Genomic DNA, 27,420 nt, shown 5'->3' on the forward strand with positions numbered 1-27,420 from the left:
TGAGACCTTGGCCATGAGATGTTTTCAAGTCATGACCTCCTCTCAACCATTTTCAACCATGCACACAGTAATTCGTGTGAATGCTATTGACAGACACATTTTCTGCTCTCTTAGCTCTTATAAATTTTAACATTTTCCTCATTTTAAGTTCCCAATTAAAAAAGACATAATCCAAATCTTATTGAAGAATTTCATCATGAAGGGTTATCAACAGAAAAAATGAGTACATTGGCAATCATAGCAGCGAGAAACGATGAAGTCAGACGAATTAATGCCAAAAATGCCGATTGGTTACATAGCAAATTGGTTAAATGCAAAGATTGGAAGATGAAAACATCAACTTAAAATATCCTGAATAATAACGACAACCATTAATACCATCTGATCTTCCACCACATGAATTACTGTAGAAAAAAGGATATATCCAAGAAAGGTAATGTAGTACATCTTCAGGGGATAACATTAAACAACAAAGGAGATCTTGATATGCTATTCATTTTAAAATGTTAACAGTTTCCCGTTAGAATAGCTTTTCCAAAGACAATTAACAAATCTCAGAGCCAAGCATTTGAAAACGTCATTTTATTTAATAGAGAGAAAGAAATGAAATTCAGTCACAGGCAATTATACGTTGCATTGTCACGATGAAAGTCCAAACACATAATCAAAATTCAATGCAATATTGACAAAAATTTAATTAAAAAAATGTTTTTACTGAAATTTTAAAGTAAAAGTGTAAGTTTAAAAGGTTAATTTCAAAGCCAAACAGAACAAAATCGTATTATCATCAAATAACTCTAACGCAACATGAAACACAATTTACTTTCAAAGTGTTACATTTTACTCTTTTTTTAATACGGTGAATTACTTGCTGTAATGTAAAATAGTTATATTATGCATATGCAACAATTCCCATGAAAATAAAAATCTGTTTAAATTGTGCAACCGCATCCCCATACGTGAGTGACAGAACTGCAAAGAGGCCAGAGCATAGTGTAGGCAGGGGGGCTGGCAAGCAAAGTAAGTAGGGCCCCCTAGTCAGTTTAAAAGAAAACCCACATCTTTCTTTCATATGATATTATTATTTACAGTACATATATAGATGAGATAAACATCTTATTAAATTATTTGGTCAAATTATTTTAAAAAAATCCTGAGTTTGGAAATGAGAATAAATATAGCAAAAATATAAAATATGAATATATTAATATTATTGTTTGTATTACTAGCAGTATTATAACTGTACAAGATGTTAAAAATAATACTTGTAAAAAAAAAGTACCCGAAAATCAAAACCAAATATCTACTTTGTACATACAGTACCTTCAAATACAAGCAATAAATGTAGCAGTTATAAGCTGCACAAATATTCTGAATCAGTATTTATTTATTTATAAAGCACTTTAAAAACAACATCAAGGCTGACCAAAGCACTGTACAATAAAAAAAAGAAAACCCAACATATCAGAAACACAAAACCAAAGGGAAAATGAAACAGAAACATATAAACACATAAGAACTGAAGAGATTCTTAATAAAAAGTGTACAGATAACCAAGATATCATACAGGGTTAAAAGCCAGAGAGTAAAAATGTGTTTTTAAATAGGATTTAAGGAGCCTGCCTAACATGCAACAGCAAATCGTTCCAGAGTTTTGGGGCTGCAACTGACAAAGCTCGATCACCTCGGAGTTTGCATCGTGGTTTAGGAACACATAAAAGAATCTGGTCTGGTGACCGGAGAGAGCGAGACGGTATGTAAGGGTGCAGCAGTTAAGTAAGCACATAATGACAACAGCTTAATCTGCAAACCAACATATCTTTGTTTCTAATGTTAGAATGAACATGAGTTGTCCAAAACTTTAAAGGCCGAAATGATTAGCTTGGGGAGAAAAAAAAAAACAATTTCTCCTTAGCAGTTTATCTTCACACAAATATATCATATGACATCATTGTTGCTCTATATGGTATGCTGAAGATATTATTTTAAAGCCACATACATACAAATTATATTAGTATACAAATATACTATTATACAATGTAATATACTATTATACAAATTATAGCCACAACACTCCGGCCAGACATTATCATTACATGTGAGGCCTCAAAACAGCTGATCATGCTGGAACTGACAGTGCCCTGGGAAGAGCGTATTGAGGATGCTAGTGAGAGTAAATGCGCCAAATACCAGTAGCTGGTGGAGGAGTGCCAGGGCAGAGGCTGGAAGGTACTCTATGAGCCCATAGAAATTGGTTGCAGAGGATTTGCAGGACGCACACTCTGCAGAGTCCTCACATGGTTGGGCATAACAGGAGTGGCCAAGAAGAGGGCCATTAAATCCGCAAGTGAAGCCACAGAGAAAGCCTCAAGGTGGCTTTGGATGACCTCAGATTACATCACTGATGATGTGTCCTAGTGCATCCAGGTGATGTTTCTTATATAGTCAGAGCCTTGTATAGCCAGTGACTCCTAGGAACAGTCTAGGTGACAACCAAGAATAGTTTGGTGACTACTGAAAAGTCAGTTGACAGCACGGAAAGACAGCAACGGGGACAGTGTGGGCTACCACCCCAATCTGTGTCTTCCGTGAGGAAGAACCCCAACAAGCTACGGAAATCCCTAAAAAGAGATACCCTCAGGAGGTCCCAAGAGGGGGGGAGGATGAGATCTCCAATCGGACGGACAAAACGTTGATGACCCATGTGAACGGACAGACTATGAGTATAACATGCATGTGCAGAAAGCTGTGCAAGAACCAACGTGGCCTAAAAATAAATCAGGCCAGAATGAAATGTTTGGAGACTGAGAATGAGGTGCAACGCATAGGTCTTGGACCTGGTGAGACGCAGGAGGAGCCTGGCCAGGAGGCAACCCACAGAGCCCAGTCCCTCCACAAACCTGAGCCTCCCGACTCCAGCAGAGTAGTTTTACAGCAGCGGATTAAGTGGCCTCCAGCCAGCAAACAGAGAGATTGGATGCAGTTTGATCGGGACGTGTCCAACATTATCCAAGCCACAGCCAAAGGAGATGTCAACAGGCGACTCCAAACAATGACCACTATTATCGTCAATTATGCCTCTGAGAGGATTGGTAAGATGGAGAAGGGTAAGACCAAGTTCACCTCATATACTATGAACCGAAGGACCCTCAATATACATCAAATATGGCAAGAGTTTCGAACCCTCAAGAAGCAGTACAAGACAGCTGCTGATGAGGAAAAGCAGGCATTGGTAGAACTGCAGAGCATCCTGTGGGAGAAGCTGTTGTCCCTTCGCAGAGCAGAGTGGCACAGGAGGCGAGCAAGAGAGAGAGCGAGGAGGCAGGCAGACTTTATTGCCAATCCCTTTGGTTTTACGAAACAACTGCTAGGGGATAAGTGCAGTGGGCGTCTTGAGTGTTCTTCGGAAGGAAGTGAAGTGCTTCCTCCAGGACACATTCAGCGATCCTAGGAGGGATCAAGATCTCAATGCCAATAAAGCCCTCATCAACCCTGCCCTCCCAATAACAGCATTCAAGCTGGGGGAGCCAAGTCTGAAGGAGGTTGAGGAGGTCATCAAGGCAGCCCGATCAGCTGCAAACCCTACCTTGTCCATAAGTGCTGCCCTGTGCTTCTCCAGCACCTATGGAAGAACTTGAAGGTGATCTGGCAAAGAGGGAAAGTCACTGACCAGTGGAGGTGTGCTGAGGGAGTGTGGGTCCCTAAAGAGTAGAACTCCAGGAACATCAATCAATTCCGAATGATCTCCCTGCTGAGTGTAGAAGGAAAGGTGTTTTTGAGTATCGTATCCAAAAGACTGACAGAGTTCCTCCTCAAGAATAACATCGACTCCTCTGTCCAGAAGAGGGGGATTCCTGCAATCCCTGGCTGCCTGGAGCACAAAGGTGTGGTAACTTAGCTGATCAGAGAGGCTCATGAGAACAGAGGCGACCTTGCTGTGTTGTGGTTGGACCTGGCCAATGCCTTTAGGTCTATACCACACAAGCTGGTTGAGCTTGCACAACATCGCCACCATGTTCCCAGGAAAATCAAGGATCTGATCCTGGATTACTATAACAACTTCAGGATGAGGGTCACAAATATCAGACTGGCATTGGCTTGGCAAGGGAATAATAACAGGCTGCCCCATCTCAGTTATTCTCTTTGCCCTTGCCATGAATATGGTGGTCAAGACAGCCGAGATAGAATGCAGAGGGCCCCTGACTAAGTCAGGTGTACGACAGCCCCCAATAAGAGCCTATATGGATGATCTAACCATCACGACAACATCAGTCCCAGGGAGCAGGTGGATCCTACAAGGACTTGAGAGACACATCACATGGGCAAGGATGAGTTTTAAGCCTTCCAAGTCAAGGTCCATGGTGCTGAAGAAGGGGAAGGTGACTGATATTTGCTATTGCCGGAACAGTCATCCCATCCATCACAGAACAGCCAGTCAAGAGTTTGGGAAAGACAAAACTGCAAGACACAACTGCCATTCAGAAATCCACGCAGGAGCTTGAGACATGGCTCACCAAGGTTGATAGGTCTGGCCTGCCTGGTAGATTTAAAGCCTGGATCTATCAGTACTCAATCCTGCCATGGGTCCTATGGCACTCTGCTGTTATATGCAGTCCCATTCTCAACAGTTAAGTCCCTTGAAAAGAAGATCATCAGCTTTCTTCAGAGGTGGCTGGGACTCCCACGCAGCCTCACCAGCGCAGCACTCTTTGGAACAAGGAATATCCTGTGGCTACCATTTAGCGGCCTCACGGAAGAATTCATGGTAGCACGCACCAGAGAAACCCTACAGTACAGGGACTCAAAGGACTGTAAGGTGTCAGCAGCTGGCATTGAGGTGAGGACAGGTAGGAAATGGAGGGCAGAGAAGGCTGTGGAGGTGGCAGAGTCACGCCTGAGACAGAAGGCTCTGGTTGGTACTGTGGCGACAGGTAGAGCAGGTCTGGGCTACTTCTCAAAGAGCCAGGTCTGCAAGGCCCAGGGCAAGGAGAGAATCCATCTGTTCCAGGAAGAGGTCCGAGCAAGGGTGGAGGAAGAGAGAGTGAGCAGAGCAGTAGGACTCCGGCAACAAGGTGCGTGGACAAGGTGGGAGAGTACTCTCCAGTGAAGGATCACATGGTCGGCCATCATGCAGGGAGATTTCTTTCGTGTTTGGTTCCTGGTGCAGGTGGTCTACGATGCCCTGCCAAGCCCAGCAAACCTCCATGTCTGGGGAAAGAGCAAGACACCATCCTGCTCCCTTTGTTCAGGAAGAGTCTTTCTAGAACATGTACTCAGTAGCTGCTCTAAGGCACTGGCAGATGGCCGCTACCAGTGGCGCCATGACAAGGTGCTCAAGGCAGTTGTTGAAAGATTGACTGCAGCCATCAAGACAAGCAAACACCTCCATGGCCCAAAGAAGGTAGTTATCTTCGTTAAAGCAGGAGAGCAATCCCAGGCAAAGGCAGTAACAATAGGCCTCTTCCACACAGCCTCTGACTGGCAGCTAGCTGCAGGCTGACTTGGGAAACCAGCTAAAGTTCCCGCAGCAAATTATAACAACAACACTCCGGCCAGACATGATCATTACATCTGAGGCCTCAAAACAGCTGATCATGCTGGAACTGACAGTGCCCTGGGAAGAGCGTATCAAGGACGCTAGTGAGAGGAAACACACCAAGTACCAGGAGCTGGTGGAGGAGTGCAGGGGCAGAGGCTGGAGGGTACTATATGAGCCCATAGAAATTGGTTGCAGAGGATTTGCAGGACGCTCACTCTGCAGAGTCCTCACATGGTTGGGCATAACAGGAGCAGCCAAGAAGAGGGCCATTAAATCCGCAAGTGAAGCTGCAGAGAAAGCCTCAAGGTGGCTTTGGATGAAGAGGGCTGATCCATGGATCGCTACTGGGATACAAATTGGGGAATGATCAACTCCGGCTGGGTCGCCTGAGTGAGGGTGTATGATGTTGCGAGACCCGAAAAGCCTGATGACCTCAGGATACATCACTGATGATGTGTCCTAGTGCATCCAGGTGATGTTTCTTATATAGTATAGCCACATACATACTAATGTCATACTAATCTATGGATATAGCATTATTTGCTAGTTTTTGAATACTCCAGAAATTTTCATTGATCCCAAACTAAGGGTAGATTTCCTTTTAAATGCCAGTATGGCTACAAACCACTAGTATTATCCATCCATTCCACTATGTTTGTAATTTTGAGTTTAAGAAATAAATGAAATTAATATGAAAGACAACATATATGGAAATAGACACCAAAAATATAAAAGACTAGCCAACCCGCGGCATAGCATACGGCGCATAATCAGGCCTCTTTTTAAATGATTTTTAAGCACAGAGGAAAAAATAAACATTTGAAAAATCCGTAATTTAATAAACCACCAAGAAAAGTAACATTGCAACAATGCACGCTACGAACCAACATACAATTGTCCGTGACTGAAAACCGGAAGAGCGCCGTCGCGCTTTCTCCTTCCAAAGCGAAGGACGGGTTGAATGGCGCTCGTTCAGTACGCACTGCCCGCTTATGTGCCCGCCCCCAACTCCCTACCTGAGTCGCTTTCGTCTGTGTACAGTCCACATGCACCTGTCAGTCACGTTGACTGTTAATTTTCCAAACACCGCCTCAGTCGCTTTCCACGTTGATTTTTCATTGTTCTTTGCGGTTCTGGCTGCTTTTTTTTTATATATAATCCACCAAGTTACCCGACCATGGGGGGGCTTTACAAAGGGCTTGGACATAATCAGTGCGAGCGTATGACCCGCATGTACTGGGAATTTCTCGGTCGTGAGGAACAATTGGAAGCCACGGTCTCCATCACGAATGGAGTTCAACGGCTTACCCACGCCTCCCCGCGCCGGGTAGACACACGTTGATCCATTCAGTGTAGCGCGCGTGCAGTACCGGACATACAAGTGCATCACAGACCTGTTAATGCTCAATCTCACATGGCTGAAAGCCACTTGTCCCTCTAAGAATTTGAATGCGACTGCTGTTGGGTCGTGTAACCATTTAGCAGGCGGGAGTCTCGTTCGTTTTCGGAAATAACCAGCCAAATCGCTCCACTAACTAAGAACTGACATGCACCACCACCCACAGAATCGAGAAAGAGCTATCAATCTGTCAATTCTGTCCGTGTCCGGGCCGGGTGAGGTTTCCTGTGTTGAGTCAAATGAAGTGAAAGGCTCCACACCTGGTAGTGCCCTTCTGTCATTTCCTTTAAATTTCAGCTTTGTAACCATACTTCCCCCTGAACCCAAAGACTTTGGTTACCCGGTTGGCTGCCAGGCGGGTCATGGGAATGACGCAGCCGGATCGCCTGTTGCGGGGCCTGCATTGGTGAAGCAGGTGAGACGGTAATGAAACAGAAGCACAGAGCTTATTGGTTTTTAAAGACTGCTTCCTTCATTGGGTTTTAACCAATGCACGGAACAAACCAACACACAATCGTCCGTGCAGCGCTTGGGGTGGAACGGGAGGAGAGGAGAAGGACATTCACTCCACTCCCACCGTCATGCTAGTCTGCTGATTTCTCATTCAGTATACACTGCCTGCTCATATGCCCACCTCCAACTTGTCACTCGAGTCATTGTCGTCTTTGTACAGTCCAGATGCACCTGTGACTCACGTAGACTTTTCATTGCTCTGTGCGGTTTTCACTGCCTTTCTATATATAATCCACCAAGACACCCGACCACGGTGGGAGGGGGGTGTGTACAAAGTGCAGGAGTATCTAAGAAGACGCATGCTTGTTGCGGATGCGAATTGCTGTATGTAGCGAGTAAAACAGTTTGCTATAGTGCATGCGGTTGTGCGTCGTAACCGAAAACTCGTTTTTAAAAGACTGCTCACTTCATTGTGTTTTAACCTCAGTTGTAAAGGAACGTTTTAAGGATCCCATGGGATACCCCTCACAAACCGTTTTACACGCCGCATATGGCGATTCACCTCCACGAGAAACATGCCTCTATTAACAGTCAACGTGGGTTGGAGCTGCATGTGACCTCTACAACAGACGAATATAAATGATGCCGGTTTTTCTGTGTCGTTGCGTGGGCATGGCTCGTATCCAATGGTCTTGGAGTTGGTGGGCGTGGCTCCTTCCTGCGTGCGCCATAGGTGTCTCACTTGTCGGTGGCTTAGTGAATCCATGCCCCTTCCGGTGTGCTTTCCATGGTTGTCTTGCCTTAGTGAATTATATATACAGATATTTTTCTATAATTTGCTTTAAGAAATATGGCCTGTTTTGAGATGATACAATTTAACTAAACATTAAAAGATGTCAATTGAATAAAATACGAAACAAGTCAAAGATGCCAGATGTGTTGTTTTACATTTTCCCATTGCTGGAAGCAGCTTATTATAAAATAAATTACATTATTTTATATCAATAACTTATTATTACGTATTTTTACTGTTCTTACTAAAGAGAGAGTTAGGTGCTGTGCATACAAACAAGCAGTGCTATGTATGAAAAAAACAATAAAAACCTTCCTATTTTTATGATTACAAATCTTTGTTTCTTTAATGTGTGTTTAAGTTCTTAAATTTCTTTCACTAATAGTAATGTTTAATTGTCACACTTCTTTTAACACACTGTCATTGAGTACTCTTTTTGGAATGAATAAAATATTAAAGAAAAACTACAAATTCTAATAACATAACTGGTTAACTTCTCACTTCTTATTAATTGGTTATATTATTTTAGTCTCAACACCCAAAAAAAATAAAACATTGATTTTAAGAAAATCCATGCATTTATTTACAGTATTAGATCTCTTTTTTATGCAGATTATGGATGGTTCAGTGACTCACACAGTGGTTCATAGTGGTGAGTAAAAAAATAAAAATAAAACACCCTTATCATTGTGGATGTGCTGTCTTGGAGGCAATTTCAAGCAACCTAATGTTTCCTGTTCTGTCTGTTTCTGTTAAATTGATGTCCATGTATGGGAATATTTTGTTTGTATCAATAAATATTCATTATATTCACTTAACTGCTAATTTCTAGCCCTACAACAGCATAATATTCACTTTTAAACTAAAAATATGTACTAAAAAGTAGCATTGTTTTAATCATAACAATGTAATTAATACCACACACTTTGAGTAATAAAAATAGCTTATAATGCTAAATTATTATATTATTAATACATGGCAGACAAAGAAGATCTTTTATCCTCATCAGATAAGAGGAAATAATCCAGACATGCTTGTCTCATTTTTCTAGTATTTGCTTTTTTTTAACACTTACCTTTTAACTTCTGTCCTCTTGATTTTCAAACAAACAATTGTCTAATTTACAGACTTCCTCTTTTATGTCTAAACTCTGCAGGTTAGGTTATTTTCTAATGTATTTTAATTATACTACTCTTTTAAAATGTGTTGCTTTGCATACTGCTTTAAAGTGGGCAAGAACAGCTCATTTCCTCTGAAAAGAATTAAAAATGCTTTAATACCACAGCAAACATCAAATGTACAGGCAAGCTAGAATAGATTGTAATACTGCAGAATAAGTCTGTCTAAATATGACAATGAATGTATACTTGGATTCTGGGAACATCTTGAAGAATGGCAGCAATCTCTAACAAAAATAAGAAGATGAATAATAAAGCAACAAACTCATTCAAATTGGAGGAGCTCATCACAGAGGAGCTCACTGCTCTTTCTGAATGCATACTCTTTTGGAAAAAAAAACAGTAACAAGAGAAGATGGGACAAAAATATTATTATGCTATTTAATGCTAAATGCCATGTTGATAAATTCCAAACTCATCAGTGAGAAATAAATTGAAAACTGCCTACTGCCTCCCTCTGGGAATTTGTTGATTAGTAACAAAGTGTCATTAGTGCTGTGCACAGGATAAATGACTGTCAGTAGTTTAAAAAACACACCGAGATTCAGCTGATGAAATAAATATTACTTTATTTCTTGTTTTGTGGCCAGTTAGCACAGTATCCTCAATGTTTCAGAGTCCAGCCACTTTCTAGAAGCAGCCTGAGGATTCCCATGAAGCCGGTGTGTGTCTTTTTCTCCATCTGCATCAGTCTTTCTCACACACCAAATCAGGTTTTTTCCTCTTTAGGGTAGATAACTTGAACTGTATTTCCCACAATAAATCACAAATAAAGTCAAAACACTTTCTTTTTGTTAGATTCAGGAAAAATTGAGGAAATAAAAAGGTCACCTTGCAATTCATTGCTCCATCAACATATATTCTGGCAGCACTGGGTAAAAGGGGCAAACTAAAAATTGACGGGGTACCAGTTAATTGCCAAATATATCCATTTTCACTAACACAGAGGAAATATTGAGTCACTTATTAACCTAACATACGTGTCTTTTGAGATGACTGAGAAAAAAGTATTTATGTGTTGAATCATATTAGACAACCAAACACTGAGGATAAACTCTAGGCCCCATTTGTCACCCCTTCATTCTTGTGCTGCTTATTTTTGTCTCTTGTTTGCTTGCATTTTGACTCTTAGCTCTTGATTACTGACATGGATTAAATAAAAATACCTGAAAAAATTTGCAGCACAGGTACAAGCAAGTCCTACTGATAATGATCTATTTGAGCAGTTTCTGTCTGGTTTTCATCCTTTCTTTAGTACAGTGACAGACAGTTTTGGTTGAAATTACTAATGATTTGCTAATGTCCATTGACTCTGGGCTGCTGATTATTTTTGTGTTGCTTAACCTGTGTGCAGTGTTTGATGCAGTCTCCCATAGTATTTTGTTAGATAGATTAGACTCTATCGGAATCTGTGACATTTCTTACACTTTGTTTGCATCATATCTCTCCGGTCATACACAGCTTGTTCAACTCAAGAATTTTAGATCTCGGCCTACCCCAGTCACTAGTGGTGTTCCCAGAGGCTCTGCTTTGGGCCCTCTTTTGTTTATTATCTATCTTCTACCACTTGGCAATATCTTTAGGAGCTTTGTTAATTCAGTTTCATTGCTATACTGATGACACCCACCTTTATTCATCAACCAAGCCCAGTTCTGCCCTTCCTCCCCTCATCCTTTCTAATTGCTTTTCTGAAATAACAAACTGGTTCTCTTCTAATTTTCTCAAACTCAATAATGATAAAACTGAGGTCTCCTCATTGGCACTAAATCTGCTCTCACCAAACTAGTAGATATTTTGGTGCTAATGTTGTTTCCAGAGGTAGTTTGGAAATTTATTGTCAGCTATTTTTACACATGGAACTCTGCTCTCATTGATGTAACAAAAGAAAGGCGAATTTTACTCACTTTGTGCTTCAGCATTTGGTGGACCTGCTATAAGAGCTTGCCTGGTCTTCCACTTCGAAACAGAGCTGTTGTTGCTCTTAGACACTTTTTCTTCACAATAATAGCATTTGCAGTTGACCGGATCAGGTCTAGCAGAAAAGGAATTTCACATACTTGTGGCAAAGGTGACATGTTTAAAGTCACTTAGCTCTTCATTATGGCCCATGCTCGTCAATGGAGATTGTGTTGCTATGTGCTTATTTTTACTCATCTGTTAACAATGGGTGTAACTGAAATATCTGAACTCAATAATTTGGAGGAGTGTCCTCATACCTTTGGCCTTATAATGTAGCTCCAGGAAGGAGTTTGATGTCTGCCTCCTTTTGAACCTTACATAGTTTCAGAAGGAGGATGGAGGGTGTTCGTTTGAAGCACTGGCTGAAATAACAGCATGGTGACCACAGTTCCAGCTGCAAACAAGGTCATCTGACTCTAGACTGAACATTGCAGCTAACAAAAAAAGAATGTTGGCAGAGATGTGACATGGTGCTCAAACAAACATTTCCTTTTAGTGGTTTCACTTCATATAAGCACAGTATTAGAAAACCACTTGATTAAGAAAATGCTACCTCAAATAAAAAAAAAAAATGTTCCATACAAGACACAGACATCTAAAGATCAGTTAAAATATAATTTTATAGTCACATGTATTGCCAATGTAGAGACACGGGTTTTATTTATAAATGCAATAATTGACAATAAACAATAGACCACAAATTCTAAAACAACAGATGACAGATAAAATAGACATTACAAACAGTTCTGGTGGTTTTCAACTCAGCAATCATACCAACCCTATAAAAAAAAAAGAAGCAGGGTGCTTTGTTCGTCAGTATTAACTTAACATTATTTTAATTAGAGGAAAAAAAAAAATTACATCAACATTATAAAGATAATATTCTTCTCAAAGAGAACAAGAAAATGTTTGACCCAGTTTGTTTATGTATTAAATTTTTTTTTTTTTGCAGTCACTCTTCAATATTTTACCAAATGTGCAGTGAATAAAATCTTTTTCTTCATCTTCAGATTCAACTCATTATCATAATTTGAATTCCAGCCCGGGAAAAGTTCAGAAATAAATTAACCTGTTCTAAGTCATTTGAACAAGTTGTAAAGTAAGTTTGGGTTATGTAATTATTTTTAATAATAACCTCTTATAGAAATTTAAAGGTGTATGTCCCAGGCTAAGAGATGCCAGGTGTGTTCGCAAACACTGTAGTTCCACCTGAAAGGAAAAAAAAAAGATCTGTTCTGATTTAAAATGGAGCTTCTTTTTAAAATTATAGTTAAAAGTGAAATAAATATATACTGTCATTGACTGCTAGTAACCGAAGAACCTCAGATCAAATGTTGGAGTGCCAACTGGGCCACCCCATTTGCTATTAGAAGATGGTGCAAAAATAGAACAAATCAATAAAGCTGTTGGCTGTTGCAACATTTCTTAATCAGACTTAACACTGGAATTCCTTCCTGTAGATGGGTCATCTTCCAAGTGAGCCGCCGCCTTCCAGGACCGCCCTCTTTTAATAACTCCTGTACTGGAAGGGGTGGGGTTAGTTGCCTTCATTGGGGCGGTGGAGACAAGGTGGTTAGCAGTTGTGCCCTCTGATGTACTTGGGTGGTAGTGCTTACCTTTGACAAGCTGGGATGGTGACCCTCTCACATGCATGTATGACAATACACAACTAGGTGCTAAGAAATTAGATTTGTTTATTCATATAAGGAATATATTAATACAAAGAAATTTTAAACCAATAATCTATGAAAGTAAACAGATGTGTATATGTGTTAACATTTCTGAAGATTTACTGAGTGCCCTACTCTTCACGGTCTTTCAGTTGTTTGAATTCCATACATTTTTTAAATCTTGTTTTTTACAATATAACTCTAACTGCTTCATGTATGTAAAGGTATATTTTTCAAAAGTGTACTTTTTCTAAAATGGAGACAGCTCTTTCCTGAAAAGCTTCCAGTTCAAAGAAGGACACCCAACTCATAATGGCAGGAATGGCAGATTTAGACAATAACCTATACATTAAGCTCAATGATTGTTCCATCTTTTGGGTTACATTGTGTGCAAGTTATGATCCAACTCTGGACTTGGTGAAAGTTCATCATGGGGTACACCAAAATTAATGTCACGCAAGTTTAGAATTTCCAATTAAAACGAAACACTTTTCCTTTGAATATGGTGGTATGTATGTAGTGACTGTAGTATGTAGAAATGTAGCACACGAGAAAAACACTGATTGTTAGGTGTTTATAATGAACAGGAGTGGACTTTTTTGTACTGCTAAACATGCACGTCTTTACGATGCGATAGGAAAACACAAACCGAGCCTGGCAGAGTTCGCAAATTCCGCACAGAGAGTGGCATTTAAACCCAAGATGCTGTTTTTTAAAATATAATTATTTGCAATGTTTTTTGTGTGCCATACACTGAACGGGTGCCTCTTCCTAACCCTGATTAAAGTTAAGCAGCTTCATTACATGGCTGGGTGGGTGGATGGACTATTGTTGAAAAATACAGATAGCTTTAACAGCAGAAAGATTACAGTATGATAAAATGGAAATTGGACAAGTAAATGTCAAATCCTTGATCAGCTTCAATTGGGTGAAAGAATTCAGACATGTCATTCTAATCATTTTATCTGTTAGGCTGTTTTTACCAGAAAAGTTAGAACAAACTTCTGTCAAATCATTAACTCTCAATATTCACCCCTTATTACGCTTTTTTATCTTGACTTCCTCCGTTTCACTTTCAACCTGTGAAGTCTGAAATTAGCTTTGAATTACTATTTTGAATTGAAAGCAAAATGTGTCATTTTGCTTGACTTTCCACTGAATTGAAAGCAAGAATAGCAAGAGTGCTTTTTCTATGTTATTTGATAGTATGTAGAAAATGAGCAGTTTTTCTTTAGATAAATATTCTAGAATTTTAATGTTACTCATTAAGAGAAGACTCCAGTGTACATGACCTCAGCTGTCAAAGGTACGTATGCCTTTTTTTCTTCTTCCTTGTTGATATTAATTTTTGTTTCTTATTGCATGATTGGGTCGGGCTAGTACTTGGATGGGAGACCAACCAAGAAAAGCTTGGTTTTTCTGCTGGAAGCGGTGTTGGCAAGGCCATCGGGGGCCAGTACAGTTATAATGGCCGACCCCTTACCCAGCCGGCAGCTACACTTCCAAGACCTGTGGGCTGGATAAATTACTGAGATGAATCATATAAATCAAGCTGTACCTCTAACAAATAAAATTTTTCCCACAATCGGCAGTTTAAACATAAGGACACAAAAGCAGATATGTAAAAATAAGTGAATAAATATATTAAATGAACACAACAAAACACTACTGCACATTCCCCATGAAAAATATATATGTAGATATGTATATCCCAAACTAACAATGTGACAACACTATATATACAATATCAAAACCCTCCCTTTTCCCAGTAACATATAACAAACACAAAACACAAATAATGATGAATGGATATGGAAAATGCCAATGATAGTGAACTTGAGTCCGAGTATGCTGTACAACTGTCCTGAATACAGATGACTGGCCAACAGATAAGTGATGCGTTTGAATTTGAAAATGGAGCAACCTCACCGTGAATCCTCGGCGTGTGGTGCATAATGTAGTCCAACCCCAGGGTCTCTGGCTATGATTGAATTGATGTAAGTCCGGCAGAATGAAAAAAACAAACAGGATCCAAAAGCACGATGTGGAAAAATAGCAGGTGCTGGTGGTTCTTTGTAGTGAAATATAATCTCCATCTTTCTCCTTCCCTCCTCAGTCTGTTCCCTCCTGATTGTTTATATAGTAATGAGCTGGATGTAATTGATTGATTGTAAATAGGTGTTTTCCATCTTGAGGCTGCGGTCTCCCTCCATCATCCGTTCCCTCTGGGACACCATTCACTGACGCACACTTGATAAACAGCAAAAGGGACGATGGAAACAAAACGCACTCAGCACATACATCGATAACACTATTACTACTATGTAGCCCCGCTATACAGTGACAGGAACACTATGCTATAAGAATGGTGCCATCCTTCAGATGAGACATGAAATCAAGGTCCTGACTTTCTGTGGTCATAAAAGATCCCTGAGCATCCCTGGTAAAGAGTATGTCCTGGATAATTTGCTCACCATGCCCCCTTAATCACCCCCCGTTTCTAATTGATGGTCACTCTCATCTCTTCACCACCTAATAGCTAAAGTGTGGTGAGCTTACTGGTGCAAAATGGCTGCTGTCACATCATTCAGGTGGGTGCTACACATTAGCGGTGGATGAAGTGGCTCCCCACTCACTGTGTAAAGTGCTTTGAATGGTGAGAAAAGCTCTCTATATATAAATATAAAGAATAATTATTATTTTTGCAATGGGAAGCATGGTGGGTGGTTAGCACTGTTGCTCACAGCTCTGGGACCTCAGTCTAATTCTCAACCTGATTGGTGTATATGCAAATTTAATACATTCTCTCCACATCTACATATTTTTTCTCCATTTCTAAGCTTCCTCACTCGTACATAAATGTAAATTGGCCTAGTGTGAGTAGGAGATATTAAGTTTGACTGTGCCCTGCAAGGAATTGGGTGTCTCTCTTCAACAGGATAGTTTCCTAATCACCACGACTTTATTATAGTAAATGTAAACTTAGAAAATGGATGGGTGGTTGAATGTTATTTTAAGATATTGATACCAACAGTACATTTGTCAAATCACTGTACTAAACAGAAAGTTGACACTTTAACGAACAAGCAGCATTTTTATCTCTGTGCTCAACAAGAATTGTTATAAATGTAAACTCACCTGATATATGAAACTATTCTGCTTGATATACTGTTCAAGTGTAACAATAAAAACAGCTCTCTGTTATTTTCACTTTTGGCAAAAAATTATGTTACATTTTCCAAAATGTACCTTCTGTATAATGGTCTAGTTTTGGAATCCAAAGAATCACAGGTTTTTATAACAGCATTGCTTTTAAGAAATGAAACCATACCAAACACATAAACAATTTTAATATCATACTATATGGAGGGCGGCACGGTGGCACAGTGGGCTGCCTCGCAGTAAGTTTGAGTGGAGTTTGCATGTTCCCCCTGTGTCTGCGTGGGTTTCTTCGTTTCTTCCTCCTACAGTCCAAAGACATGCAGGTTAGGTGCATTGGTGATCCTAAAATTGTCCCTAGTGTGTGCTTGGTGTGTGTGTGCCCTGTGTTGGCTGGGATTGGCTGCAGCAGACCTCCGTGACCTTGTAGTTAGAATATACCGGGTTGGATAATGGATGGATGGATGGATACTGTATGGATCAACTTTATTACTAGCAACAATTTCAAACCAATTCAGAGTTTCAGGCAGAGTCAGGAGCAACTCAAGAAAACAATGCTGGACAAGGGCACATTCACACATACACAGCACACATTTATAATTGCAAGTCAAGCTGTAACGGCCAACTCACTCTCCAAGACCTGTGGCCTGGTAAGTTGAGGACATTAGATCTGACAAGCCGTACTTCTTCCAAATAAACTTCCCCCAATCGATGATCAAAAAATAAGCCAAAAAAACAAACCATACGTAAAATAATAAAGTAAGTATATATTGATAAAAAAAGAACAAACAATATATATATATCATACCCCAACCAACTCTGACATAACATTCAACCCCAAAATTGTCCAGCGTAAAGTAATAATGAAAAGAAATAGTTTAGCACAAAGTTAATATACAATACAAACCCTCCCTTGACCCCACACTGAACACAAACTCAATAAGACAAACAGAAACCATGAAACGCACATAAAAGTCCAGAATATTTAATGGAAAATGAATAATGTTTGTGAAAATGGTTCAGCTGGAAAAAGTGTCCTACAGAAATGACAAGGATGAAAATGATGGCTTGCTCCTCTCCCCAAACAACAAGAAACAGTCTCACCGTGCTTATCTTTGGTACGTGGCGCAATCTAAAACCCCGGGGTTTTGCGGTGCAAAGATGTTGTTGTCGGGGGTTGAAAGTGGCAGGTAGACAAAGGTGTGAATGATTTAGATTGCTGCTTTCTTCTGTCTCTGTAGTGAATTGACGGTCTAGTAGAACAGGATGTTTTTTTTTTTCTTTCTGTCCTTCCATTTAAATAGCGAATGACCAGATGCAGGTGATGAGATTAACAGGACCAATTGCCATTTGGGATCACGGATCCACAGTGTTATTCTTCCCCTTTTGTTTCCAGGGGTGCATATTTACATACATACACACCATGTAAATAGGACAACATGACGAAAGGCGGGATTCAGCACAAAATACATTTGCAATGATACTAATCATGTAGCACTGCTACAAAGCTAATATGCTGTATGTCGAATAAAAATAGGAAATCAGTTAAACAAGGAGCGAAAAACAGACCAACTTCCACTAAGCACAGGTTTCAAACCCAGAATTCAGTGTATTAAAGCATACCGTGACAACAAAACATTTTACTTAAAAAACAAAAATAAATTAAATTACAAAAACAATACAATACAAAAAGGAAGACAAACAAAAATATCTAATAGTTGCTCTGTTGTCAAGCAATGTAAATTATTCAGTAAAACGTCCTGTCCTTAAAGTGAATATCTGTCAGTAAAATATTCAATTTATTAGTCAATGGAATTGTTTAAACTTAAACAGTTAATTTTATATTTCACAAATCAATATTCAAAAAATAAAATACAGAACACAGTTTAATAACTGCATCAGTACATAAAGATTTGGCACTTGTTAAACAAACCTATTTCAGTAAATAAATACATTTAATGCTGGTAATGTAAATAAAAGCAGAATAATTCTCAAATCTATAGTAATGTGAACAATTTGTGTAATATTAATATATACATAATAACTGAAAACTAGTTTCTGTCTACAGTTATAATAAGGTTTCTGTACACTGGAAATTTACATTGAAACCTTCTTTATATTTAAAAAGATAGGTACAGTACCTTGATAAGAAGTCATTTAAAATTACATCTGTAAAATGATTGTTTTTTTAAAAAAGATAGCATTATCAGTGAATATGTTCAAATAAATAATTTGCTGTGCTGAAACATATTAAACAATTACAGTACACAAGTAAAATTTCCTGCAATATACTTTGAAAGAGAAAGCATTTGCTAAATCACAAATGAAAAGAAGTAATAAAATAAATAATTAAAATTATAACAAATAATAATAATTATATCTTAAGCAGGGATGATGTACAGCATACTGTTTTTAGACCAGACAGTAATATTTTTGAATCCTTTGCCAGGATATTGTTGTTGGTTGCTTCATACATGGACCAAGATGGCAATGAAAATCAGAGTGACAAAGAATTAAGAGTAACCTATGTCGGTACTTAGAAGTAAACAGTGGTCAAAACACAGTCAGAGTCTAGAGATCAGTAATTAATTTTGTTGGGTAATGTAAACTTTTATTCATTAAGCAAACATTACTATGAAATTATTGCTAAACAATATGTTTGTGTGGTTTACATTCATTCATATAAACAAAAACCAGACACCTCCAGACATGCTTGACTTTAAATAATATGACCACTATAATGTTACACACCACATCATGTGGCCCACATGTCTAGCCACACAAAGCATATAGTAACCAACTTCAGAAAATGACCACTATGTGCAGAAAAAAGTACACAAGACAAAAACAAAAACAGCAAAAGCTCTGTTTTGTTCTTCCATTCTGATCACTATAAGAATCAAGTAGGCATTTTTTCCATGTGTTGCTGATGTGAAGGTTTATAAGAATCTTTCCACAATAATAAACAATTTAATAAAAGCAGAATTTTGAAATGTTGAAAAGGAAAACATTCAAATACATTGAGTGCTAATATGTTTGAAGCTATATAAGTATTTTTTTTAATAATGATATAAATATTTAAAATATTATATATTGAAATTTTCACATCATTTTGGAGAGGGTTTTCAACCTAGCTATAGTTATTTTTATGTTCTGTTGTTTTGTATGAGTAATTGTGAAATTTAATTTATATAATACATATTTTAACATATAGAATATGTTTGTGTTCTGGTTTGTTTAATTGGATTTTGTTAGTATTGCTTGCTTATTCATTGCTTTGTACTTTTCCTTTTGTATACTGTACTTTGTTGTAATTCTTGCTGTTTTTTTTGTGCAGCCTAAGGTGGCAGGACCTCCTGATGTTGGAGCTGCTATATGTGTTGTGGGCCAATTTATATGCCTTCAAAGCCCCAGATGAGTCTGTGGCATTAGTATTTACTCTGCTCCTGGTAGTTGTCTCCCTTATGATCAGCTGTTTATTCTAAGTTTGTTGATCTTTTGACCATTTCATTTTTGGTGGTTTTTTTTTTACCTTTTTCCTTGTTTTATAATTATTAAGTTCATTTTCAATATTGTTTCTTAGCACCATTTTTGCATTTTTTTAACTTCTTCTTTAGTAGATAAATACAATTAAGAATCATTTGTTTTATTATTTGGGTCAAGGGTTTTCCACATTTCCCCTCTCTTCTGGTGCAGGCCACAGGCCTGTGTAGAGTTTTGGACCGAGGTTAACTTGAAGGAGTCAGGTCTTTTTTTATAAAATGGACTTCTGCCCTTATTTGTTGACCATACTGTAACAGACTACTGTGATGTCTGCTCCCAAATTCCTAATGCTCCATAATTAAAGACGCAATGAACAAGTTTCCTTCTGCCTGGTTTCTGACACAAAGAGGTTTTATCAAATTTGTTCTAACAGTTTCTTTCTTTAATTAATATGTTGATTTCTTCCACACATGAACAGAGTTGTGTTCTTCTTGGGCATTCAAAGCAGGTAGTATTTTGGTTGCATCATACTTTCACTATATATTTTCCCTTTCTTAAAAGCCTACATGTAGCCTAAATTCTAAAACTACAAAAGCTAGGTTACAGCGTCACAAATTACAGCGTCACTGTTAGCTGCTACATTATTTAGTGGCCTGATGTTAACAGTGCTGTCATGTTAAACACATTACTTTAACATGGCTTTCTCATAACTTCATTTTAATTTAATCCTGATGCTCTGCATATTCAATTAATTATCATTACTATTCATGGTGGCTCCAAAATCCATACTAACCCCTACTCTCTCTGTTCTTTTTCCAGTTTTCTGTGGTGGTGACCTGCGCCACCACCACCTAATCAAAGCACCATGATGTTCCTACATTGATGGATTAAAGGCCAGAAGTCCATGTGACTGTCATCATCAAGTCCTTCAATGAGAACCCTGAATACAATGAGGATGGATCATTTATGTTAGGTAGAATGCTTAGAGGGGGCTGGGTGGTCTCATGGTCTGGAACCCCTGTAGATTTTATTTTTTCCCCAGCCGTCTGGAGTTTGTTTTTGTTTTTTCAGTCCTCCCTGGCCATTGGACCTTATTTTTATTCTATATTAATTAGTGTTCTCTGATTTTAATTCTTAATTTTAATTTTTCTCTTTTTTCATCATTATTTGTATGAAAATGTGCTATATAAATAAATGTTGTTGTTGCTTTTGTTGAACCACTGCACATTAAAATCATCTAGACACATCATGTTAAAAGTGCTAAAAACTCAGTAATTTTAGGCAAGTGAAAGGTCAATTACATTGCTGTCACTTAGTGCTGCTGAACTCGAGAACCAATGCAGTGTTATAAAGTTAGCAAACGACTTTGACGTTTTCTCACCTTTTCTAAATTAAGCTTGTATTTTCGTACTTTACACTTCATTCTCCTCCAGTCAGTACCATTTCTTTTTTTTTTTCGCTTAACCCTTGCTTTCTCAGTACCTCCTTTCATTTTTCTTTTTCTTTTACCTTTGGTATCCATTGAAAAACAGTTAAATGCATTGAGCTTATTAAGAAAATTAATGGGTGAATGGGCAGTTTCAGTTTCAAGCATGTGGGGTTGTACTGTTTGGAGAGGGGTCACCACCTTTACTCTCAGATGCCTGCACGTGAAGCAGGGTTATCCCACTTTGAGAGAAGCCGTATTTTTATCGTTTTACTAAATGTTTTGGCGTTTATTTTTGAGAAAATCGAAAGGGTGCACAGATCAGTTAAACCGGTCTAGAAACATCACCAGCCCACCAAATCTTCCTGTGTTCCTGATGGCAACTCTGCCCTGCAGTGAAACAGAAAAGGCAGCTCACGAATGGGAGACAAAGTTGTTTTTGGGGATAAACTGCACATCTTAAAGGCTCACTCACTAAGAATCAGAGACACAGAAAATGCAATATTCGTGATTACCTTAAATTTGATGAACACCAAAAATATAAAGCAATTGTAAATCGAGGAAAAACTAAAAAACATCAGCAGGGTACAGAAGACAGACTACTTTTAAAGATTTCAAGATTGCTTATGAAGGTCTCTAATAAAAAAAAAGGACAAAAGACATGTAATAGAACATTTAATTTCATACATAATGTTAAAATATGATATGTGAATCTGTATTATAGTCTATGTTTTGTGTTAGTTGCAAATGTTTATCATTTAGCATAGTCTTTGTAGATTGAAACAACAATTGAACATACCTTACACATTTAGGATTATTCAATTATGTGTTATTTTTTCCTTACATAAAAATGCATATTTGGTTGAGAACCTTTTCATTCATTTTTCATCATTACATATTCAAATTTTTAAACATCAGTATACGTCATCTTGCCTGAAGAAGGGGCCTGAGTTGCCTCGAAAGCTTGCATATTGTAATCTTTTTAGTTAGCCAATAAAAGGTTTCATTTTGCTTGACTTCTCACTACGTTCATAATGGCTAACATGGTACTACACCCTAGTACTGTAAACATCAGTATCTAAACTTGTTAAACTGTAATAAATATCTTAAATTCTAATAATATTATGTGAATGAAGAGTAATATTACATTTAAAATATGTAAACATTCTCAGTTCTCTAATAATAATGGTTGCTAAACATAGAACATTCATATACGACTTCAGGCTTAGTAGGCAATTTGACCTAGTGGCTTAAATGGTATATTTTAAGGTTACTAATTCAGTCTCTGTCTTTGGCCTATTGTGTGATCATAAGTAACTTATGAGGTCTCCAACTGTAAAAAACTCAATATTTTAACAGTTGTGTTTTAGGAAACATACAGTAAAATAACATACAGAAAAAAATGGTTTCCAATGACTCTCAAAAGCTTTCTTACTTAAAGTCAAATTTCATATTCAACTAAGTCTCAAATAAATCTATTCAATGTATTGTCCTTTTGTATCACCGATAGCATATATTACAGTAACAACTTCTGGTATGAATCTACTTTTTGCAGTCAGGCTCAATGCTATGTGAGATCTTTTATAATAATAATAATAATGTTGTTTATATTTATATAGCGCTTTTATTATTTTTAAAGAAAAGGTTTCTTTCTCTCCATAAACTATATTTAGTAAAAGTCAGTTTTTGATTGTTTTACAAAAATTAGAGAATGCATCTTGTGTCTAATAAAATATTTTGCTCACTTTTCTTGAACATTTTGATTGCCTCATCTCTTTTTATTGGGCACCTTAGTGTTTACCCATTGTCTATATGCAGCACCCCCACCACAACTTATAGCATTGTCTTTGCCCACTTCTGTTTTTACATGTGTTCTTTTACAATCTACTAGGTTAAGAGCCATTTAAGATGTACAGCATTTTCTTTGTTTTAGCAGAATCACTGCAGGCTGCCATATAATATTGTTACTCATTTTGAAGTGTGTTTGTCATTTCAAGGTTGCACTTACACATGGCTAATGATGTATATTAAATCCTAACCCTGGTGTACAGTATATGAGACCAAGAACTGTGTTTATAGCCTCTGCCATCAACCTAAATGTGGGAACTCTGGTTAATGACAGTAGTGTACCTTTAAAAGCTTGTAAAAACCTTTAGGCTTATTAATGACACGAGTACTGATAAGCAATTTGTCCAAGTGATTACTGTGTGAAGTGTCTTGGCCATGAACAGTAAAGAAAACAAATTCAGCATTCAAGTGGTATTGCTATTTTCTTCTATTGTTTTTAAATTTGAACTAAATTAACCTTCTCATTTTCATAGTAAGGCACCCATATTGGTAGGTTTAATTATACTGTATGGTTTAATTATATCATGATACCTCCAACCATAACAAAAATGTGTATGTGCTTCTACATAAATTTAAAGAAAGCTTTCTAATTAGTTTTATGATACCACGCCTTTAAGGATAATGTCCAATGCTATGTTGTTACACTGGGTTCAGTTAAAGTGTAATGACTTGTTGCCTTAGACATCTGGTTCTTCATATATATGGTTTGGAATTATTCTCCTCAACTCTGTCTTGGTGTTACACTTTCTGAAACTTCATAATGAAAACTGTGTCCCTTTCCAGAAGAATATTTTAAATGTTCCCTTTCAAGAGTAATGTGGTTTCTCAGTCTGCTCAGACTGGGCACAATCACTGACAAACAGGTTATGCTTGCAATGTAGATTTCACTGTTAGTTATTCCAAAAGATATTCAAAGGAGTGTCAAAATGACCCTCTGCAAAGAGAATGTGTTAACTTCTGTCACAGTAGAGAGCTGATGGCTCTCTGCTCCAAACAGAATGGGTCTGCTTTCTGTATTTTGTTGCAGCATACCTATGGCCAAAAAGATTTGAGAATGACAAAAATGCTGCTTCATTGTTTTTAGATCTTTTTATCAGATTTTTCTATGGTATACTGAAGTATAATTACAAGCATTTCATAAGTTTTAATGGCTTTTATTGACAATTACATTAAGTTTATGCAAAGAGTCAATATTTGCAGTGTTGGCCCTTCTTTTTCAAGACGTCTGCAATTCACCCTGGCAAGCTGTCTGGGCCAAATCCTGACTTATGGCAGCCCACTCTTGCATAATCAGTACTTGTAGTTTATCAGAATTTGTGGCTTTTTGTTTGTCCACCCGCCTCTTGAGGATTGACCACAAATTCTCAATGGGATTAAAGTCTGGGGAGTTTCCTGGCCATGGACTAAAAATTTTGATATTTTATTCCATCATGATGGAAAAGGCTATTTTTTTGTCACCAAACTGTTGGTGACACTTGACTGGTTGGGAAAAGTTGCTCTCGGATGATGTTTTGGTACCATTCTTTATTCATGGCTGTGCAAAAACTATAAGTAAGTCCCTCCGGGGACAAAACATGCTAAGCACTGACGTTGGCATAAGGAAGAAATGGACACTTACCACTTGGTTGTACCAAGGCCAGACCTTTGGGTTAATAATTGGTGTATAGGTGTTTACAAGGCTCGTAAAGTTGAATTATAGCGATTAGGCTCTTTTAACAAGGTCATAAACAGTACAAGACCAAAATGTCTCATGTCTCTGTCAAGTTCTCATTTAGCAGAAATTGATACTTTATTATTAAAGGTTTCATACCAAGAGTCTTGAGTTACAAAGAAAAAAATGATAATTTGAAAGAATTTTTCATTTGGTTGTGAAGCTTTAATAAAATCTCATGTCATCCCAAGAAAAAAGATGTTACTTTGTCCAACATCAAGTAGTATAGTAAATGGTAGGACTTGTGGGAATTTCAAAACTCAAATTTTGTGCTATTTTGACAAAATTAGGGGAATAATATTAATGAGCAGTGGTAGCAGTGCTGCCTCGCTGCAAGGAAACTGGAGTTCACATCCTGGATACTCGTGGTGTGGAGTTTGCATGTCCTCCTACATGAATGCAACAGTTTCCTTCAGATGCTTTGGTTTCCTCCAATAGTCCAAAGATATGCAGATTAGAAGAATTGGCAATGCTAAGCTGGTCCCTCATACTTGGTAGTGGTGTGTGAGTGTGTGTCTGTGTGTTCACCCTTCAGTAGACTGGTGCCCTGTCCAGGACTTGTTCTTCCCTTGTGCTTGCCAGGATAGGCTCCAGCTTCCCTGCAACCCTGCCTTGGATAAGTGGGTTAGGAAAATGAATGGATGGATGATTAATGAGCATTACTGGACTAAATGGCCTGTTCTCATTAAAATTGTTCAAAAGAGTTGCATAAAGGAAGTACCATATTTAATTCACTTTCACTTGCAACATATTTTAACTATTACATGTAATGGATCAAGGGCAGCCTGTAGTGAATTTCATGTTTGCTAGAATTTTAAATATGTGATAGTGACCATAGCTTCATCTCTAAACTAAGAAGCTTGTGTTTCTCACAAAAGAATATGAAACTAATCAAAAAAGGGGATTTTTAACTTGTGACACTGGGCTCATACGAAAACTTTTCCGTTAGTAGTTTAACATAAGCACTTAATTGTAAAACCACATCATTGACAGGACTAGTGCCTCTTATAAAGACAAAGCTGCTCCATACACAGCACAGACTGATAAACACTTGTTAGAGATGCTGTTAATAATCATGTTAGTATTTATTTTAAAATACATTAAAAGTGGATGAAATGTTAAAATACTGAAAAAATAGGAATTGATAGCATATTTGTTGTTTTCAAACAAACAATTTTGCCTAGCATAATACGTCAGACTTACTAAATCTGTTTAGGAAACTGAGTGAGAATTTTTCTGACTATTCCTGATTAATTATACCATTTCTTTTGTCAAGTTCTGCTGTGAAGTCCTAAATATTATATCACATTCAAATGGCATGCACTTAGCCCCTCAGGTGCTATACTCTAATTAATATTACAGCTCCAATAAAAAATTTGCACCATCCCATTTGGACAAATGTCAGTTGCAGAACTTTAAAAATAAGTTAAATGTTAAATAATAAACTTTTATAATACGTTTTTCTCAAAGTAAGGAAAACGTGTGTGGTATCTGTACAGACTCATACCAGTGCCGCTAAGGGAAAGTTGCCCTTCACAATTTCTCTTAATAAGCAGTACTGATTTGCTGTTCAGTTCTTAGGGCAAATTTATCTTTATTTTTAAACTAGCCGTCCCCCGCGTCTTCGCCCGTGTAGAACTGAAACACTACAGCAAGGAGTATCCCACCCAGCTCCCTACCTCTGACATCACGCTTCCTCCTTCCCTCGGCCCGCAGTCTCTGTCTCTGATAAGTGCGAATATATTGCTCCTGCAAGCAAACTATGATTCTTAGCGCAATGAGAGAAGTCCCAAAATCAACCGCAAAGTTCAAATAAATTCTAGAAAAAAGCACAATCTAAATCCATTAAGTAGTTCTCTCGTTCGCTAGCTAAGCGGATGTAAGATACAACCCGAGGCTGGCGCGTGACTGAGGAGGGCCCCACTCCTCTCCCCTCTTCCTGCTGCATCTCTCTCAGATTCTCATAAATAAATCTGTACCGCCAGTGAACTATGATACTTAGCGCGATGAGAGAAGTCGCAAAATCAACCGGAATGCTCAAGCAAATTATAGAAAAAAAACCTGATCTAAATTTGTTAAGTAGTTCGCTCGTGAAAAGTGGGCAGACACACATACAGATAGACAGACATTGGATTTTATATATATAGAGATTACAAGGACAAAGGAATAATTGCTAAAATTTTATTTTATGTGTTTGATGCATTTAGCACAGTGGTAGTTTAAGTGACTTGCACTCCTGGTCAAGCAGTGAAACTGTGCAGTGGGAAGATACAATCAGCCTTGAGATGTTCCATTTAATGCCTCAGACTTTGGACCAAAATATCATAAATAACAGAAGACATGTAATGACGACTGATTTTAAACATACACATTTATTTAAATACTGCTTGTGAAGTTTTATAAATAAAGTTATCATTCTTATCATTGCAATTGTTGTTCTGTTGCAAGTCAAGATCAAGGCTTTCAATCTTCTCCAGTTCTGTTTGTTCATCGCTTTTTGGCCGATGTCATGAATAAGGCCAGTTCTTTTGTTAATTATTTATATATATAATATTATATTAATTTCTAAAGAGTAATTGAGTGCATTCATATTTTTAAATTTGTAATACTTACTTTCTTTAAAGAAAACTTAATAATTTATCTGTACAACATCATTTCATTATCCATCCATTTTCTTCAGCTACTTATCCAGTGGAGATTGATTGGGGCTAGGACCACCAGCAGGACCAAACCCAGAAAAGACACAAATATAATATATCACAAGACGCAGTCACTCACGGACTTGCTCATTAACACAGTCAT

The 27,420-nt window shown here is 37.9% G+C and overlaps 1 protein-coding gene across 3 annotated transcripts in view; it reads left to right on the forward strand.

The window, feature by feature from the left end:
- LOC120539518 overlaps nt 1–27,420 on the forward strand; it is a 580,969-nt gene that overhangs the window by 514,998 nt on the left and 38,551 nt on the right. The gene's annotated exons all lie outside the window — the stretch shown is intronic.

This window comes from Polypterus senegalus, chromosome 11 (assembly GCF_016835505.1).
Source record: "Polypterus senegalus isolate Bchr_013 chromosome 11, ASM1683550v1, whole genome shotgun sequence".
Taxonomy (NCBI): Eukaryota; Metazoa; Chordata; class Cladistia; order Polypteriformes; family Polypteridae; genus Polypterus; species Polypterus senegalus.